Source organism: Prionailurus viverrinus, chromosome A2, assembly GCF_022837055.1.
Source record: "Prionailurus viverrinus isolate Anna chromosome A2, UM_Priviv_1.0, whole genome shotgun sequence".
NCBI lineage: Eukaryota > Metazoa > Chordata > Mammalia > Carnivora > Felidae > Prionailurus > Prionailurus viverrinus.
In genome coordinates this window covers 141,211,630-141,230,047 of record NC_062562.1, presented here as the reverse complement: position 1 = coordinate 141,230,047, position 18,418 = coordinate 141,211,630, and the positions used below count along the sequence as shown (strand labels likewise).

General features: G+C 38.0%; 1 protein-coding gene across 2 annotated transcripts in view; it reads left to right on the top strand.

Annotated features, from left to right (window-relative positions):
• The first annotated feature begins 741 nt into the window (after positions 1-741).
• The window catches only part of SLC13A1 (solute carrier family 13 member 1), a 250,694-nt gene continuing 233,017 nt past the window's right edge, over positions 742-18,418 (top strand). For both annotated transcript variants that reach the window (XM_047849259.1, XM_047849260.1), the window contains exons 1-2: positions 742-994; positions 1,107-1,247. The gene's annotated coding sequence lies outside the window, so the exon portion shown is untranslated. The remainder of the gene's footprint in view (positions 995-1,106; positions 1,248-18,418) is intronic.

Sequence of the window (18,418 nt, the reverse complement as noted above, 5' to 3'; positions counted from 1 at the left end):
CTGAGTGTCATATAATCCAATACAGTTTTGATGCTGTTCACTCAGAGGTAGCATTAGATCCCACAGGTTCAGTCCCGGAAGACTGCTCTCTACTTCACATGCCAACTGCAAGTCCAGGTTGTTGGATGTGCTTCTGACTGAATGGCTATAAATTAGAAGTTTCCATGACCCCTTCCCTGGTTTTGATTAATTTGCTAGAGTAGCTTACAGAATTCAGGGAACCCATTAATTCATTATATTACTAGCTTATTACATAGGATATGAAAGGATGCAAGTCAACAGCCAAATGGCTAGCCAACACTAGCCAATGGACTAGCTTATTACATAGGATATGAAACGATGCGAGTCAACAGCCAAATGGAAAGATACATACAGCAAGGTGTGGGGAAGGTGCAGCAGACACACCACTCTCCCTGGATCTCCTCATGATCACCAACCCATAAGCTCTCTGAACCCTCTCCTTTTGGCTTTTCATGGAGGCTTCATTACACAGGCGATATTTATTAAATCATTGGAAACTGGTGATTGATTCAACCTCTAGTTCCCTTCCTTCTCCCTGGAAATCAGGGGGTGAGTCTGAAAGTTCTAACCCTCTAACCACATGGTTGGGGTTCCCTAGCAACCAAGCCCCATCCCTAGGTGTTTCCAAAGCCACCTCATAAACATAAACCCCATTGCGGTGGAATGAGGCTTATTATGAATAATAAGATGCCCATTTGACCTTTGTGGCTCTGAATCAATTTCAGGAACTGATGACAAGAGACCAAATGTTATAACAAAAGATGCTTCCATTGTTGTTATCACTCAATTCCAGAGGTTTTAGAAGCAGTGAGCCAGGAACCATGGATGAAGACCAGATATATATGAGAAATATATTTTGGTCACTTGAATGAATAAATATATATGTCAAAAACCAAACTGTACACAGAATAAAACAAAGTAGAAAGACGAGTTTATTGACCTGCAAGCTGGGAAACTCAAGGCTACAGGAGCTGTGAGTTCTGGATTGCTCATGGAATAAAGGATTTTTATGGGGTGAATGTGGAAGTTATTTGGCTTTTTCAGCTGACTGGTTGCCCAGTAGTCTTCTTCTTTATTTGCATTAGGGTGACTGAGCCAGGGGAACAAGGAAGTCCAAAGATGACGTGAGCAGACTTGGTGTTTGAAGATTGGCTGGCATCCGGGGGTTGACTGGCATCCTCTGCTGATTTCTGAGAAAAGCTGCAAATTCCTGAGAATTATGTTAGGTAAGGTTAAGTTTTATTGTTCTTTAATGCACCTGTGTTGGCCAACTCTGTTTTTGTCCCCAACATAAATGACTCTGTCGTAGTTTTGGTTCTACATACAATTCTTATAAATATCACACTCTGCAAGGTGGTAGGTTCTAATAACAACACCTTCTGCAGCCTTCAGATCTGATCACTTGCAGAATTCATATTCTCCATATCTTGGGAATGGGAAAATTGAAATTTGGTGGCTAGCGGTAGAGGTGTGGTGGTGGTTATGTGGAGTTTTGCCATAATGTCGTCTCTGAACAAACCTTTCAGAAAAGTTTCTGATTCTGATATTTGTAAGTTCTCTATTCCTAAAATATGGACCATGTGTGCCCAGCATAAGCTTTTGTTGTCAAGTCCTGGAAAATAAGATCCTACAAGGCATCTGACACTATCCTGTTCGTATTATATGTCAGAGTAACACTTGAAGTAACATGTCTTCGTATTATTTAATTCTTATTAGTAGCTTGGTTGTTTGTTTAAATCTCAGTAGCTAATTCATGTAATTAACTGTAATTTTCCAGGATGGTCTTTTGGTAGCTTACGAGTTTAGAAATGTGAAATTTCCCCTAAAGAATGATAAATAAATTCATCACTTTCATCACTGACATATGGTCTTTAATGTCAATAATCTAATAAAGGTCTTAGGTCAGACTCATAAAAATAAGTAAAGATTAGAAAATGAGACCTGTAGGAAAAGATTAAAGGATCATTCAGAAAAACTGAGAGCCCTTTCACTGATAATCTTCATTTTTCTGATAATAAAATAAGGAGAATGTTGGTCACCTTCATAAAGGAGAATTATTGTTCTTCATAAATAATAGAAGGAAGAGTAAATAAAGTGTTAATTTTAACACTTGAATGGGTCAGAAATTTCACCCAGTTGGAAAATATTAAGGATTACTTTAGAAATGAAAAATTTAGAATTCTTTCTGGATTAAGACAGGACAGCTTTCTGATTTGTTGGTTGTGATCTGGGACAGGTTAACTAAAGCACGTGGAGAAATCTGATCGCTTTAATAAAGTTCAGTCAACTGTTTAATCTTAGAAACCCTCTGTCATTCTTAGAATGGCCTCTGGAGGTCAGGGTTGAGGCATGGTGTGTTGCTGAGTTGCCTAGTTCACTGTCTTTGCGGTCAGAGTACCACAAACACTGCTACTTTTGGTTCTCCATCTGGTATCACTTATAAACTCTAAGTTTGTTTACGCATAAAAGATAATTCAACTAACAAGCTAATGTGCAATATTCTGTGTTATTGGATATTTGCATATCTTTGTAAACATTTTTAATTTATACATTTAAGTAAGAGTCTGTATTAATTTCTGTTAAAATAAAGTAGTTAGGGCTCAAAGAACATTAAAAAAATCTGTTAAGGTCTTGAAATATGTAAAGACTTGTAAAATAATACATATTGAGAGTGAAGGCACCTCAAGTTTAAAATAATAGGATTATTTTAATTTTTCTCACGTTCTTAAAATTTAGGATTGCAATCATTCTTTTAATTCAAAAGCATTTGAAAGCTCTCCAAAAAATTTTAAAAAACCATTTGGAATGAGGTAGAATAATTTACCATTATTACTGTACGTTAGTGTTTTTATTAGCCCCGACTCAGAGAATGGCAGGCAGCCAAAAGACATCCATCCTCCCCCGAGTCCCTCCTGTGCATCCTTACTCCACAGTCCAATGACTAGTGAAGGCCAGCACCTAGGAAGGGGGGATTAGAGGAAGGTTCTATATTTGAGAAGCTCTTTACCAATTTTTGGAACTACATGTTTTCCTATTCTTTTGCTATTTTCTGCTTTCTTCCCATTTATACTTATTTGTGTTTAAACAATGCTCCCGGATATCCTTGAATATTTTGGAAAAATATGAATGGTAGTCTTATATTTTCAACGTCTAAATGTTTAAAACATTTAAACATCTAAACGTCCTAATGAGTTGCTGTATTTAATTATATATTGTGTGGTAATAAATATGAGGATGATTCAGCTGTTTCCAGATATTATTCACTTAAAAAGAGTATGCCCTGGTAATTCTGGTAATGCCCAGGCTTTTCCTAGGCCTTTGAGTCCCTTCCCTCATTCCTGCCCTCATTCCCAAACCTTATTCTTTAAGGCTCCAATGTCTTCTCTGTGAAGGTTTCTCAAATTCCATCATGTGAATTTCACACCCCTTTCTGGGTTTTCTCACCGGATCTTATACATACCTCTGTTAAAACTCATGCAGTGGCATCTTTTTAAGTTCTTCCATGTTCCTAAAATTCACAGTTACAAACAGCAAGGTAATAGAGGATATCAAAACATTTAAAAACCAGCAGAGTACCAGCGTTGATCAATTGGAATGGAGACCAGCTTGAAATAACACTGGTATGGTGGGGCTTAAAAAGATCTCTTCAGGCTACCTTCTGAGCTCATCAAGGGCAGGACTTCTGCATAACTTGGTATTCTTAGACCTAGCACAGTACTTGGCATTTGGTTGATCAATAAATGTTTTATGAATAAGTGAATGAGATATCAAGAAAAGTTATTCATTAATTCCAGGACAAACCCTAAAGTGTGAGTAGTGACTTCAGGATTGCCTGACACCATTTAACGTTAGACATTAGGTTAGCTTGTGTTGTTCCTCATATGAGGTGATCCTAATGACACATTCCACAAGATCTATGCGTTGAATTATTGTGACAGGCCATCTGTTCTCACACTTTCCTGGTATATTTTTGAGGGACAGAATGGGTTGATTAAATTGGATTTGTGAAAGAACAGATAGTAGATAAACCTGTTTCTCAAAGAAATCAGTCTATGATGCCATTTAAAAAATAACCTGTAATTAATTATTTAAAAGATATCGAACATTTTGAAAGCTGTTATTCCTCATAAGTTACTTTCACGTATGGTAGGATACATACTAGATGAGAGTCATTCTTCATTTAATGTTTATTTATTGTGGAAAAAGATTCTTTGGATACAATTTAGAACTATTTAAATTGAGGAAATAAGTGTTCAGTTTGCCTCGGGGTAGCAATTCTTCAGAGACTTTTTTTTTTATAACCTTAAAGTAGAGACAGTACATGTCAACCTGGTTTCCAACTATCTTTCCTGTGATGATTCCTTTATCTTATTCATTGGGATGGCTTCAGATTCTTTCCACTTTCTTCTAGCAGTTGAAACTTTCTTCTTAGCAGAATGGTGGTTCCTTCTCTCCTACCCTAAGCGATGCACATACCCCCACAGCACACGTTGAACTGAATAGACTCAATTTGCTCCTCTTAGACTGACTCAGGGGAATAAAGTTTGGGGCCAGTGCTGGTCAATTTGAGGTTAATTAGACCTACATAAAATAATTATTTACCTCTGCTTAATATAGTGCTTCTAAGTGATGAAACCACAGCAGGATTAAAGGGCATGAGTTTTGTCCCTCCGGTTAAGTTAAAATGGAAATCAGGGTGGAGCTATAGGAAGCTTTAATCTTACAGTCCAAAGGTTCCAGCTTTCTCCTGGGAGACTGTGTGATAGCAGGCAAATCTTGGAACTTCTGGCAAACCTTTTTCTCATAGGGATTATTAAGCATTTGGCTTAGCTCACCTCTAAAGTGTTACATGGCCCCAAAATTCTACAATTTTTAAAACATTTTTTAAGTTTATTTGTTTATTTTGTGAGGGTGGGAGGGGCAGAGAGAGATTGGAAGGGAGAGAATCTCAAGCAAGCTCTCCCTTGTTGATGAGGGAGCATAAGGCAAACTGATGCCCTGCAAGCCTCCCTCCCCCAGGTGGGATATGTGTGACATTCCTTAGGTGCTCCTGGCTGCCCTGAAGCTAAGAGAAGGAGAAAACAAATGGCTAACTGAGGAGATCACAGTCATGCAGGACATGAGTCTCCATCAGTTTACATACGTCTTAGTAAATGACAAGAAAAAGGCAATCTTATCAATAGCCTAACCTCCAGAAACCTATAGACTCAGTTTCCTGGAGCCTTAACATCACCCTCCCCGCCATAGTGATGTGGGCAACAAAGACAAGAATGGAATGGTAAATAAGATTAAATTTCCTCATAACCTGCAGCCCATTGACGAATACTTGAGATAGGCAGAGTAAAACGTTCCTCCAAGAATGCTCTATGGTCTTAATGCCTTGCTAGAGAAAAAACAACTTTAGCTTGACAATAACTACATCTCAGGTATCTTATTGGTCCTCTTTAACATAGCAACTCCTTTTGGAAACTTCCACTTTTGCCTTTACCTCCATAGTACACAACCAGCCACTCTTCGCAACCCCAGTGCAACTCTTATTTTCCCATGGGGTCTGTCCTCGTGCTTTAATAGAATCACCTTTTTTAAAATTTTTAAAAAGTTTTTTGAATGTTTATTTTATTTTTGAGAGAGAGAGAGAGAGAACGGGGGAGGGGCAGAGAGAAGGGGAGACACAGAATGCAAACAGGCTCCAGGCTCTGAGCTGTCAGCACAGAGCCCGACATGGGGCTCGAACCCAGGAACCGTGAGATCATAACTTGAGCTGAAGTTGGCACTTAACTGACTGAGCCACCCAGGTGCCCCAAAATTCTACAGTTTTTTAAAAGGTAACTTTTCAAAGGTTTGGGAGTTGTGATTAAGCAGGTGTTGAGGAGGAATGTTATTCTGCTCTTTAAGATCCTTTTAGCTGGACTAAGAATCAAATTGATGTGAGACAGATTAACAAGAGAAAGTCAGATTTAGAATCCACACAAACATGAAATTCCAAAGATAGTGAGGCAACAAGACACTCATATGAGGTGAGGAGAGGAGTAGGGTCTGAGGATACAAAGGGGAGAAAGACCATTAGCAACAAAGGTAAAAGGAGATGTTTAAAAAACAAAGGTTGTCCAATTATGCAGATAAATTTCTTAGGTAAAGAGGAATCTCTGTTTACAGATCTCTGTCTGATATAGGCTGGCAGCTGATGGGGAGGTAAAGAGCTTTTCCTGAATGTGCCAGGTTTTGACTGCTTTTAATGCAAAATAATGTTCATGCAAAATGAACTATCTTGGGGTGGCCTGCCCTTGGCCCCTACACGGGTTATGAACTGAGCATGTTCTGTCTGCCCAAAAGCCGCCCCCCCCCCCCCGGGCTCTGACTCTCTAAATGTTTGCATTGTAATAACAGCTGGCATCTCCTCATCGCACAAACTGTCCTTTTCATTCCAGAAACGGGAGCTCCATAATGGTTTTTGGAGTTACTCCCTTTCAATTACTGATTGATTTCAGGGCACTATCCCCTTCTAAAATTATGCCTGGCACATATTCAAAGTAAGAGAATTACAAATTTGCTTTCTTAAGATGTCAATGTAAGTGTGCGATTTATTCTTCCAAAAGTGAGACCAAGACAATAGAAATTAGCCTGAAACACGAATGCAAAAAAGATGAAAATGATGATGCTTCATCTTAAAAATTAACATCTGCTGTGGTATTGAGGAAAGTGCAAGTGGAAGACTGAGCTGCTTTTCAGAGCCTGAGTCTCGGTGCTTTTAAGAGTGCTCTTGGGGGGACCTCACATGTCCTCCAGTTTGCAGATACTAAAGCCCAATTGTCTTTCTTCCTAAGTAAATTCTAGAAGATTGAGTCATCCTGAAGGAATTTTTTTGTATACAATAATGCCAATTTGTTAATTTATAACCAAAAACAACTAAGAAGTAGACTAGAATCCCGTGGAATTGGTCAGCAAATTGTGTTTCTTATAGGAAAGTTTAGTTACAAAATTAAATCAATATTAGAAGATTACTTGGTAACTATACTGTTATAGAGTGGGGAGTGACATGATCTCCTGGGACAATTAAAATAATAGTTAACGCCGAGGAATATTATCACCAATCTCTATAGTAAGCTTTTATTTCTAAACAAGAATTAACCAGTCCCTTAGGCAGTAATGGAAACACACTGGTGAATTTTTACTATTAAGTCTTTATATTTAGCATGCTATAGTCACCATAAACTCTAGTCCTTATGATAACTGTACTTTCTCATTAAAGATTTTCCAGGATTATAGTACTCCCAACTTAATTATATTTCAAAATGCTTTTATTTTATAAGGCACAGGGAGTTGCTTATTGGGATCTAGGAAATGTAGTTGTCTGAGCAACCAACCTATTTGTAAATCTTTTCCTTGGAGGGGTATTTCTTAAGAAAATGTCAAAGCCAATCATGTTTATGTTGGCTATAGTTAGCACTTGTTTCTTACCACTGTTCATAAATGCACCTTACTTGGAATCTAAAACCCTTATGCAAATTTATAGATTGGACTGAGATTGGTTACACCAGGCAAATCTCTTAACTACATTGTGGTTCTCAAGGATTTGCTGAGATTTTGGTAGATGTAATTTAAATGGCAACTGTAGTTTCATCTTCTATGTTTTTAGTTTTCTTCAAGACACAATTTACCTATAAGGCTCTATTTGTTTTATATGTGTGCAGGTATAGTAGGACCTCAAATACCTGTAACTCTCAGCTTTCAGTATTTATTAAGGGTCAGTAATTGTAAAATACAGTAAAAATTTGAAGATGTGGCCAAAGTAAATTTCTTTTTAACTAGGCAGATTGAATCACAGGCAAAATATTGAAACATTTATAGTGTCTAAAATGATTTTTTTTTTTTGGACTAATTTAAGCAAGGTTGTTCAGGTCTCCTTTTTCCTCAAAAAAAGAAAGGAAATTTGAACAAAGTTCTAGTTAGTTACTTTGTTAAAAAATTGATTGTATTCATAGCTTTTGAAGTTAAAATTAATTTAAAAACTTCCTATGATAGTTTGGTTTAGGAACCATTGTCTTAGGATATGGTCTGAGCAAGAATATGTAATAAGCAGCCCTTTGGAAGTGATTTTTGTGATCTCTTAAAAAATATCCACATAACTCACTAGCTAATATTGCCAGCAACACAGATGCCATTTTCCTATTAAAGCATTTTTATCTGGAACAGTTGACAGTTAAGTTTGAAGTTTTCAGGAGAGAGCAAAGTACTAAGAATGAGGAATAAGGCAAAAGATACTGAGTATAAACTGTCCTGGACAGTCTAGGTAGGGCATAGGCAGTTGGAGACCCTAGACGGGCAGTAGGGCATGGGTTGCAAAAGTACTAAAAATCAAAAAGGGGGTACAGAAAAAGGAATGGAGTAATGTTTTCATACCTACATGGATCTGCATATTCTCACGCATTCATGAGTTTGACCTCTGAAGGTCCCCTTGACCAAAAATATCCTTTTTGACATTTCTCCATAGTTGCCTGAAATTCTCATTGTATTTGTTTTGGGGGGATAAAAGCAAGGATGATCTAGCCCTTTTCTTCTAATCAGCCTGTAAGCATCTTATTAACAAGGATTGTATCCTGTTTCTCTGAACACCCACACAGTGCATAACAGTGATGTGTATATATACATGTGACCTTTTCTTGTGAAGGAAAAAGGGGCATCTTCATTTCTACCTGTTGAGACTTCAGCTCATGTTGGTGTCCAAGGGGCACCACAGAGGGAAGTGCAGCCTCAGTAGAGGAGCACTAGTAAGGGTTAGAGTAGGAAACCTTGGGCCACCCTGGCCTGCTCTCAGTTTTCTTGTTGGAGGAGGATTTCTGAGAAAGGTGTTTCGTTGATTAGGTACCCTTGCATTGATCAGACCCTTGCATTGTCTTTCTGAATGGGAAAAGTGTGGGGTTTGGGGGCAGAAAACTTAGAACTGATTCCTAGCTGTGGGATTTGGCCCAAGCACTCTCTCATCTTCACTCACCATTATCCTGATCTGTAAAATGGGATGAAACAGTAACTACCCTGGCCTTGTGGAACCCAATTCCTTCTCTGGCTACCTAGTGATTATGTCTGGTTGACACGAGTGTCCACCTCTTACTGCTTGCTCCTCACTTTCCTATCATCCCCACCCTACCTGTTCATGTGGTTAGGGATTAGCCCGGTGATGGTTATTGCTTAAAGCTTGAAAATTAACTATTTAAGTAAAAGAAAAATCCTTGCTGCAGTCTGATTTCAAATAACATGAAGGTAAACATCAACTCAGCCCATGGGCAAATTCCAAATTAGTGTAGCCTGATTTTAAAATTTTATTCTTGGTGGCTCAGAGGCTAGGTGGCAGACTTTGGCTCAGGTCATGATCTCATGGTTCCTGGGTTCCAACCCCACCTCAGTCTCTGTGCTGACAGTTCAGAGCCTGGAGCCTGCTTTGGATTCTGTGTCTCCCTCTCTCTCTGCCCCTCCCCCATTCTCTCTCTCTCTTGCACACTTTGTCTCTCAAAATAAATAAACGCTAAAAAAAATTCTTAAAAATGTAAAAAATAAAAATGAATAAAAATCTTATTCTGGGGGTACCTGGGTGGCTCAGTCGGTTAAGTGTCGGACTCTTGATTTCAACTTGGATCATGATCCCAGGGTCATGGAATCAAGCCCTCCTCAGGCTCTGCATTGAGGGTGGACCTGCTTGGACCTCTCTCTCTCTCTCTCTCTTTCTCTCTCTCTCTCTCTCTCTCTCTCTCTCTCTCCCTCTCTCTTTCTCTCTCTCTCTCTCTCCCTCTCTCTCTCTCTCTCTCTCTCTCTCTCTCCCTCTCTCTTTCTCTCTCTCTCTCTCTCTCTCTCTCCCTCTCTCTCTCCCTCTCCCTCTCTCTCTCCCTCTCCCCCTTCCTCCCTCCCTTCCTCCTCCCTGCTCCCTCTTCCCCAATTGTGTTCTCTTTCTCTCTTTAAGAAAATAAATAAAATAAAATAAAATAAAATAAAATAAAATAAAATAAAATAAAATAAAACAAAATAAAACAAAATAAAACAAAATATTATTCTGGGTCTTTAGACTACATGTACGAACTAGTTCCCTGTGTATTTTCACATTTGAAATGCATTGGTACACATCTGAGTGTGATTTTCAAGGTTACAATTTGCAGAATTATAATAGGGCAGAAAGTTTCATTGCTGTTACTCCTTAGATTTTCTGATTAAACAGGAGTTGGATTTTCTTGGTTGAAGAATGAGGAGTGGAGCAAAGTGGTGGGTTATTTATTTATTCTGTTCCTAATCTATTCTCTTCATGTTGCGTATTATTACTTTTTGTAGTGTTCTTGCTTCTGGTATTTTAAACTATCTTTTAATATTTCAGTTGATATTGTATATTGAACAGATGTCTTAAATTATTTCAGCATGGTGTACAGAGAAACCTAAAAAGAATTCGTTTTAAAAATCATTATTTGTTGCTTTCCCAAAACTTGGTATAGTGCTTTCTCCATTTTTTCCCCCACAGTAATATTCTTGATTTCATCTTTTGAGGTCAATATGTTGCCTCATATCGATATTAATTCACTGGAGCAAGGTCTTGAGTACATTTGTCAAATGTCCAATTTGGTTATAACCAAGTTAACGAGTAACATTTGTTATTAATTACATCAATAAAAACATCATAATCTTACGACTCTGGTTTGAGCCTAATAGAGTAGGAGGTTTGAGGGATGAATATTCACAGGCAATTAATGGACTGTTCTCTAGAAAAAACATGCTAAGAATCATTTTAATAGCCTCTTTGCATCCTAACCAGACTTCAATCAAATCAAACTGTTTCTGGCTATAAAAAAAAAATGTAATCGGTTCCTCAAAATTAAATCCAATGAACTTGTCTTTGTAGAAGGTCAAGTAATATACTCTCATGAAAGAAAATGGTTCCTCATTTAATGCATCAGTTATTAAAAAGGTGTTCTATTTTCCTGTTTGGGTTCTGTCTGTTTTTTTTATTACTGCATATTAAAGTAACCATCTTGCCAACATGCAAATGATACGCTAACTGAACATGGTTTGCATGAAAGGGCCAGAGAGACCTATCAGAGGCATTATTATGCCTAAGCAGTAGAAAATCACAGAGCATCTTGCTCTATTGCATGCTTATATGACTCATAGAAACAAGTAAAAATTAAAATATAGTAGATGATTTTCTACTTTTTTTTTATTTTTTTTATTTTTTATTTTATTTTATTTTATTTTTTTTATGAAATTTATTGACAAATTGGTTTCCATACAACACCCAGTGCTCATCCCAAAAGGTGCCCTCCTCAATACCCATCACCCACCCTCTCCTCCCTCCCACCCCCCATCAACCCTCAGTTTGTTCTCAGTTTTTAACAGTCTCTTATGCTTTGGCTCTCTCCCATTCTAACCTCTTTTTTTTTTTTTCCTTCCCCTCCCCCATGGGTTCCTGTTAAGTTTCTCAGGATCCACATAAGAGTCTACTTTTTTTTTTAAAGAAGACTTTCCGAGAATCTTATAAAATCTTAGATTTTGGTACCTCTTTACTGGTGAAAGAGTCAGACACCTCAGGTTTAGTTAAGGAATATAAAAGAGAGAACAAGAAGGGAGATGAGAGGGAGGGAAGAGGAGAATGTTAGACAGAAAGGTGCATAGAAAGGGAAAAAGAGAGAGAGAATAGGCAAAAATACCAGAGAACTATAGCTTTGTCATAACAGAGAATGGAATAATGTTCATTGAAAATATCTTACCAAGTGCTGCTGGATACTTGGCATATTTTATAGCATTTTATCTTTTGAAGTAGGTTCTATCTTCCATTTAAAGTTAGAGAAACAAAGGCTTACAGTGTTTCCAAAAACCTTGCCCAAGGCCACAAGCTACCATGTGAACCACCTTTTTGACTTTGAGGCCCATGATTTTTTCATTGTGCCATGCTAGCCAAAGGCATGCGGTATCTAATTTTTGGTAAGGAAAATCCATTCCAGTCTTACTAAAATGAAATTTCAATATACCATCATTACTTTCTATCCTAAGTGAAAAGTTGATTAGGTTTTTCAGACATAATAAAGATAAAGGAAACGGAGATTGCTATTTCTTGGTAGATATATGTTTGGTATGTGTTTGTGTGTGCACTTATTTCTTTGATGAACAAATCTCAGTGTCCTACAGAAAAAGGCCACTCGTCAGCTAGAAGCTGCAGATATGTTTTATCTGGGCTGGTTGGAAAGATTCTCTCCCTGTCCTTCCTATTTTTGTTCTTGGATAATAATCTCCCATACAAGGACAAGAGAAGCTGTAGATGACCAGCAGTGTTATAAAGGTCACTACCTTAAGCGAAGCTTCTACTGGCCAAGACAGAAAGTTTCCAGTAAAAGGAACTGGGCCTCGCTCAGAGAACAGTGCTGTAATTCAAAAGTCCTAGGACCAGAGGATGCTTCAGGTAGTCTGGTTGGTGGCATGTAGACCCTGAGACTTGGCTCTCTTTTTACTTTTTTAAAAAATTGAGATATAACTCATCTACCATAAAATGTACCCTTTTAAAGTATACAATTGCGTGTTTTTTAGTATATTCACAGGTTGCACAACCATCATTGCTGTTGAATGCTAGAATATTTTCATAACCTTAAGAAGAAATCCCATTACTCATTAGCAATCACTCTTTATTTCCTCCTCCCCCAGTTCTCTGCAACCACAATTCTACTTTCTGCCTCTCAAGATTTGCCTATCCAGCTACATTTTATATGTAATTACAAGGCCACACATTTGATGACATTTCCTGTTACCATTACTATTGCTCCCATATGGGCATTGGGCAATCCAGTAGGCTTTTTTCCCAGGATGTTAAAGTGAGGGACCAAGTGTAATTTCCCCACACCCCTTCAAGTGTATCCAGCCTCAGTTCCAGTGCAGGGATTACATTTTCCCCTGGAGTTTACAAGCTTCCTCTAGACTCCCTGAATTGTGGATATTGGAAAAAGCATTAGGAACTCAATTAAATTTGAGTCTTTACTAGAAATATTTATCCCCTAATCTTCTCACATAAGCAAATATTCATTAGACCCATGACTTCAGTCTGATTTTTCCCTTTGTTCTCGAATCTCACTGCTCTAAACATCATTTGTGTGCATTTAATATCTCTAAAAGACCTTTGAATCCCGTGAAATCGGTTACCAAAGCCAGAAACCCAAGAATCATCTTAGATCTTTCTTCATGGTTTTATTTTGCTTCCTCTTTCACTTCAAGAACCCATTACTAGATTCTAGAGATTTTAACCACCTATTGCAATATCTTCCCTACTCTCTCCTTCATCTCTAGACCCCCTACCATTGTGAAAGCCCCTTCAACATGAAGTAGTTATGATGACCAGACTGCAACTACTTCTCTTCTGGTCCCCCTGCTTCCCATCTTGCCCCACTTCATTATCTCCAGTAATGCCCCCAAGTAGTCTTCTCATAATCGCAATCTGTTTATTTCCTTCCCCTCATCTTAAAATTCTTGAAAATTTCTCCACAGTTTTCAGAATGAAGTTCAAAATGTACTAGTTCCTCCAGAGTCTTCCCTTAGACCCGCCTTGCACAATTCCTCACTTGTACCCTTTCCCTGCACCCACACTGACTGGCTTGTCTGCCCTGAATAGGTTACTCAGCTTCAGGTTCACTGCCCCTGCACAGAACTTTGCATTATCTAGAATGTTCTTTTCTACTTTATTCTTTTATTACTCTTTGAGTCCTACCATCTCTTTTCTGGAATGTAGGCCCTCAGTGGACAGAGACGGCATAATTTGTTCATCTCTATGCCAAGTGCTCTGCTCATTACTCTGCTGCCACACTTCTGATACTTTACTCACTTTTCCATAATGTCATTGCAATTCTCAGTATCTACAACTGTACTGTAAATGTATTGAAAACACGTAGCAGCTAGTATAATACCTAAGTAAATGCCTAGTATTTATTGGATGGAAGAGAAGAAGGAAAGAGAAATAAAGAAAGGAAAATAAAGAGCAACAGGACCCAAATGTTGCCTATCTCCATATGCATCATGAACTCATGGTGGGATTCAGCACTTTGCCCTTAAAGCCGACCCATGCTGGAAATCATAAGTGAGTAAAACCAGCTTTATACTGCTGTTTGAAAAATGTGTGGAGGGCATGAAGGAAAGACTTTAGAAAGTAAAGCCATAAAACATAAAACATTTGGTAAACTTCATAAAAGTCAAATTTGGTTTTTTGACCTATTTGGTTTCCCCCTGTGTTCCAAGAAGACATAGCAATCCTAAATGCACATGCACGTAAAACATCAAAATCTATGGTATATATAAAATATATGATTAAAATATATAAGGCAAAAACTGATAGAACCACAAGGAGAAATAGGTTAATCCATTATTACAGTGAAGACTTTAACACTGCTCTGTCACACATGGACAGATCCAGCAGGCAGAAAATCAGTAACGACATAGTTGAATTCAGAACACTGTCAATCAACTGACTATAATGAACATCTATAGCCTACTTCAACAACAGCAGAATATACATTCTTCTCAAAGTCACATGGAACATTCACCAAGGTAGACTACATCTTAGGCTATAAAATGCACCTTAGCAAATTTAGAAGAATAGGAATTATATAATGTCTATGTATTCTCAGATCATCGTGGAATTAAATTAGAAATCAATAACAGAAAAATAGAAAACACCCAAATATTTGGTGATTAAACAACGTACTTCTAAATAATATATGAACCAAAGGAAAAAAAACTCGAAAGAAATTTTAAAATATTTGGAATAAATGAAAATGAGCACACAACTTATCAAAATTTGGGAATCCTGAGAAAGCAGTGCTTGTAGGGAAATTAATAGCATTGAATGCATATACCAGTAAGAAGCAGATGAATTCACACCATGGAACTTGGGAAAGATTTGGGACTGAGAGGCACCTATGACTGCACCAGACAGGGGTGACACATGGGGCTGAAAACAAAAAGAACTGGTTAAAAGCCTCACTGAGAGTCAATTAGACCTAATGATCCTTTCTTCCATTTCCTGTAGCTTAACCTTAACAAGAAACTGGAAATTTACTTTGTAGAGAGTAAATCTCAAAATCACCAGGGATAATGGCAAAAAGGGAAGAGCTACTGCAATAAAATGGTAAATTATAAACTAACAATAAAGACTATATATGGAGACTTGTACTTTCACCCCAATGCTCCTCGCTGTATGAACATTCAAAGTCAAGTATGTGCTTCCCCTTTTCCCTGGATAAGTTTTATAGAACTCTTCTCTGGAGAAACTGAAGTGTTCCTAAGAAAAGACCTGTGGGTACCATCTTAGCAGGAAAACAGATTCATACTAGATGATTCAAATGAAGGGACATTAATGAAGGAACTACTTACAGTCTGTACATGAACAAATGAGGGATGGTGAGTCACCTAGCAACTAGCAACAGTAAGAAGTCATTATATCCCCAGGTTGAAGGCAAAATGGAGGGAAGTAAAAGCCAGTGAGAAGTAAAACAGTGCAACAGAGCCCTCTCGGCAGGAACCAAAGTGTGGAGAGTTGCAGGTACTGCTAGAGACTCTGTGCTAAAGCAAGGAGAGAAGCGGGGAAAATACCCTTAGTCTGGTTGTTTAGGGGGAACTAGTGTATAGTTCTCAGGGTCAGCCTCCTGGGACACAGAGTAGGATAGAGAAAAATAGAGAAAAGACATGATGGAGGAGGCAGTGCACAAACAATATCTAGCAAAGATACTGACACTTGGAAGTCTTCTAATGAAACCTCTGTACTCCAATTTGAACACTCTAGAAGTCTACTAGTGTGAACTTCCAAGTTGTTCTGTAGTGCCACATTCTTAAGTGTGATTGGTCAGCCATACTAACCTTTGAAAAGGTCTCCAAATTAAAAGGCAGTTGAGGGGCGCCTGGGTGGTTCAGTCGGTTAAGCGTCCGACTTGATTTCAGCGCAGGTCATGATCTCACATTTCTTGAATTCAAGCTTCACATCATGCTCTGCACTGATAGCATGGAGCCTGTCTGGGCTCTCTCTCCCTCTCTCTCTGCTCTCTCCCTCTCTCTCCCCCCCCCCCCCCCCATAAATAAATAAATAAACATTAAAAAAAAGTTGTAAGAGAAACCACCCAAATAATCATTCAAAAATTTAAAACTCTAGAGGACAAAAGAAAAATAGGGGACTTTAAAAACAATATATTTAAGTCTATATTCTCAGACAATTGATTGTATTTCATTCATAAAGCAAAAATCAGAATGAATTTTTTTATGTTTTAAAATTTTATTTATTTATTTTGAAATAGAGTGCAAGTTGGGGAGGGCAGGGAGAGAGGGAGAGAGAGAATCCCAAGCAGGCTTCCCACTGCCTGTTTAGAGCCTGATACAGGGCTGGAACCCATGAATCATGAGATCATGACCTGAGCCACAGTCGGATGCTCAAACAACTGAACCACCCAGGCACCCTCAGAATGTTTTAAAAGCAGCAGTAGAAACACTGAACTTTCAGAAGTGAAAAATATAATAAAATAAATCAATAAAAGAATTATAAAGTTAGGAAATAGTTGAGAAAGTAGGACAAAATTGCAAAGATATTTAAAGGAGAAGGGAAATTAGATAATAAATCCATGAGCTCTAACATCTGACTCATAAGAGTTTCTAAAAGAGGCAACAGAGAAAAATGGAAGGGAGAAAATCTCCAAAGAATTTATCCAATAACATTTGCGTCACTGAAGAATGTGTGACTTTAGAGATATCATTGAGCATCCAATGCAATGAACATAATTTCAGACCACCAGGAATAACAGGAATTGCTGAAAACCTTTAGAGGTCAAACAAATTGACATTCAAGGAATCGAGGACAAAGTGACATTAGACTTCTCAACAGCAACATTGGAAGTTAGAAGACAGTGGAAAAGTATCTTCAAACTTATGAGGGAAAGAAAGATGATTTTTTAAAAATGTTTATTTTTGACAGAGAGAGACATAGTGTGAGTAGGAGAGGGGCAGAGAGAGAGGGAGACACAGAATCCGAAGCAGGCTCCAGGCTCTGAGCTGTCAGCACAGAACCCGACACAGGACTTGAACACACTAACTGTGAGAACATGACCTGAACTGAAGTCAGATGCTTAACTGACTGAGCTGCACAGATGCCCTGGGAAAGGCTATTTTTAACTTAGAATTCTATATCCATCCAAATGATTTGTCAAGAATGACACTAGATAACCACATTTTCAAACATTTGAAGTCTTAAAAACCTATTTTTTGTGTGCCATGTCTTAGTTGTTAATGAAGGACATATGTGTATGCTACTAAATCAATATATTCTACTAAATTAGTGCCTCCAGGTAAGGAGAGAGAGGAAAGGTAAAGTCCCAGGTTGACAGCTGTGCCATTAGGCTTAGAGAGCAACCAGTCTGGATTGAAGGAGGAAGAGAGAGTTTCCCAGGATGGGTGTCTAAAAAAAAGGGACCTAATTATCTTGTGTGCCTAGTCATAGTGACTAAGATGGCCTTAACATTCCCCTCAGCTTGGCTAAATTTTAGGCAGTCTTCTTCCTGATTATGGGCCCCTGACCATAATCATTTCTTAAAGCATTTACTTTAGAAAACTTGGGATTATAAATTCTTTCTCTGCCCCCTTGAGATTTAAATCTCTCAGACTTGCCAGTTGTACAACTCAGGAATATCTTTCTCAAGTGACTTAGGACCTTGGAAATGTAATCATCAAGTAAGTAGGGCCCCTATCTTCTAGTGTCTGTGGAGGAGTAGGAGCCTAACTTTGTTAAGGGGAAATTAACAGAGGTCCTACTCATACTGATCAACCTCTCAGCTAATGTCCACCAATATTTTTCCCACTAGTTCACCCCAGTACTTAAAAACCACCACTTTATGATCTAGAGGATTTGAGTTCAACCTATCTCTCCTACTACAATAGTCTTAAGTCTTTCTTTCGTTCTTTCCTGTTTAACCCATCCAGTGTAATTTTTCTTTGATAGTTCAAAAGTAGTATTAGGAGGCATTTATTCATTATATTGTATAGTCTGGGAAGAACTCATGATAGTGACATAGAAAACTAAGGAAAGAAGAGATAACTGCTTAGTCAATTCAACGTTTTCTTACTGTACCTTTTTCTATTCCTGAGTTTCCTGCCCAGAGAGGCTTCTCACTTATTTGAGCCACACAGTGCGTTTTGCTTATGCGTTTCTTTTACAACATATTGTTCCTCCTGGAATGCTGAATCCTTATTCTCTATAATAAGAAGTCTATAGATTTAATTTCTTTCCTTTAATTTTGTTCCTCCCCAATTCGACACAGTATCTAAACTTTCCAGATTTTTTAATTTAAGGTCCTTGGTTGGACGGTGCATTAAATTTGGTACTTTGGACGGTGCATTATATGGTACTTCA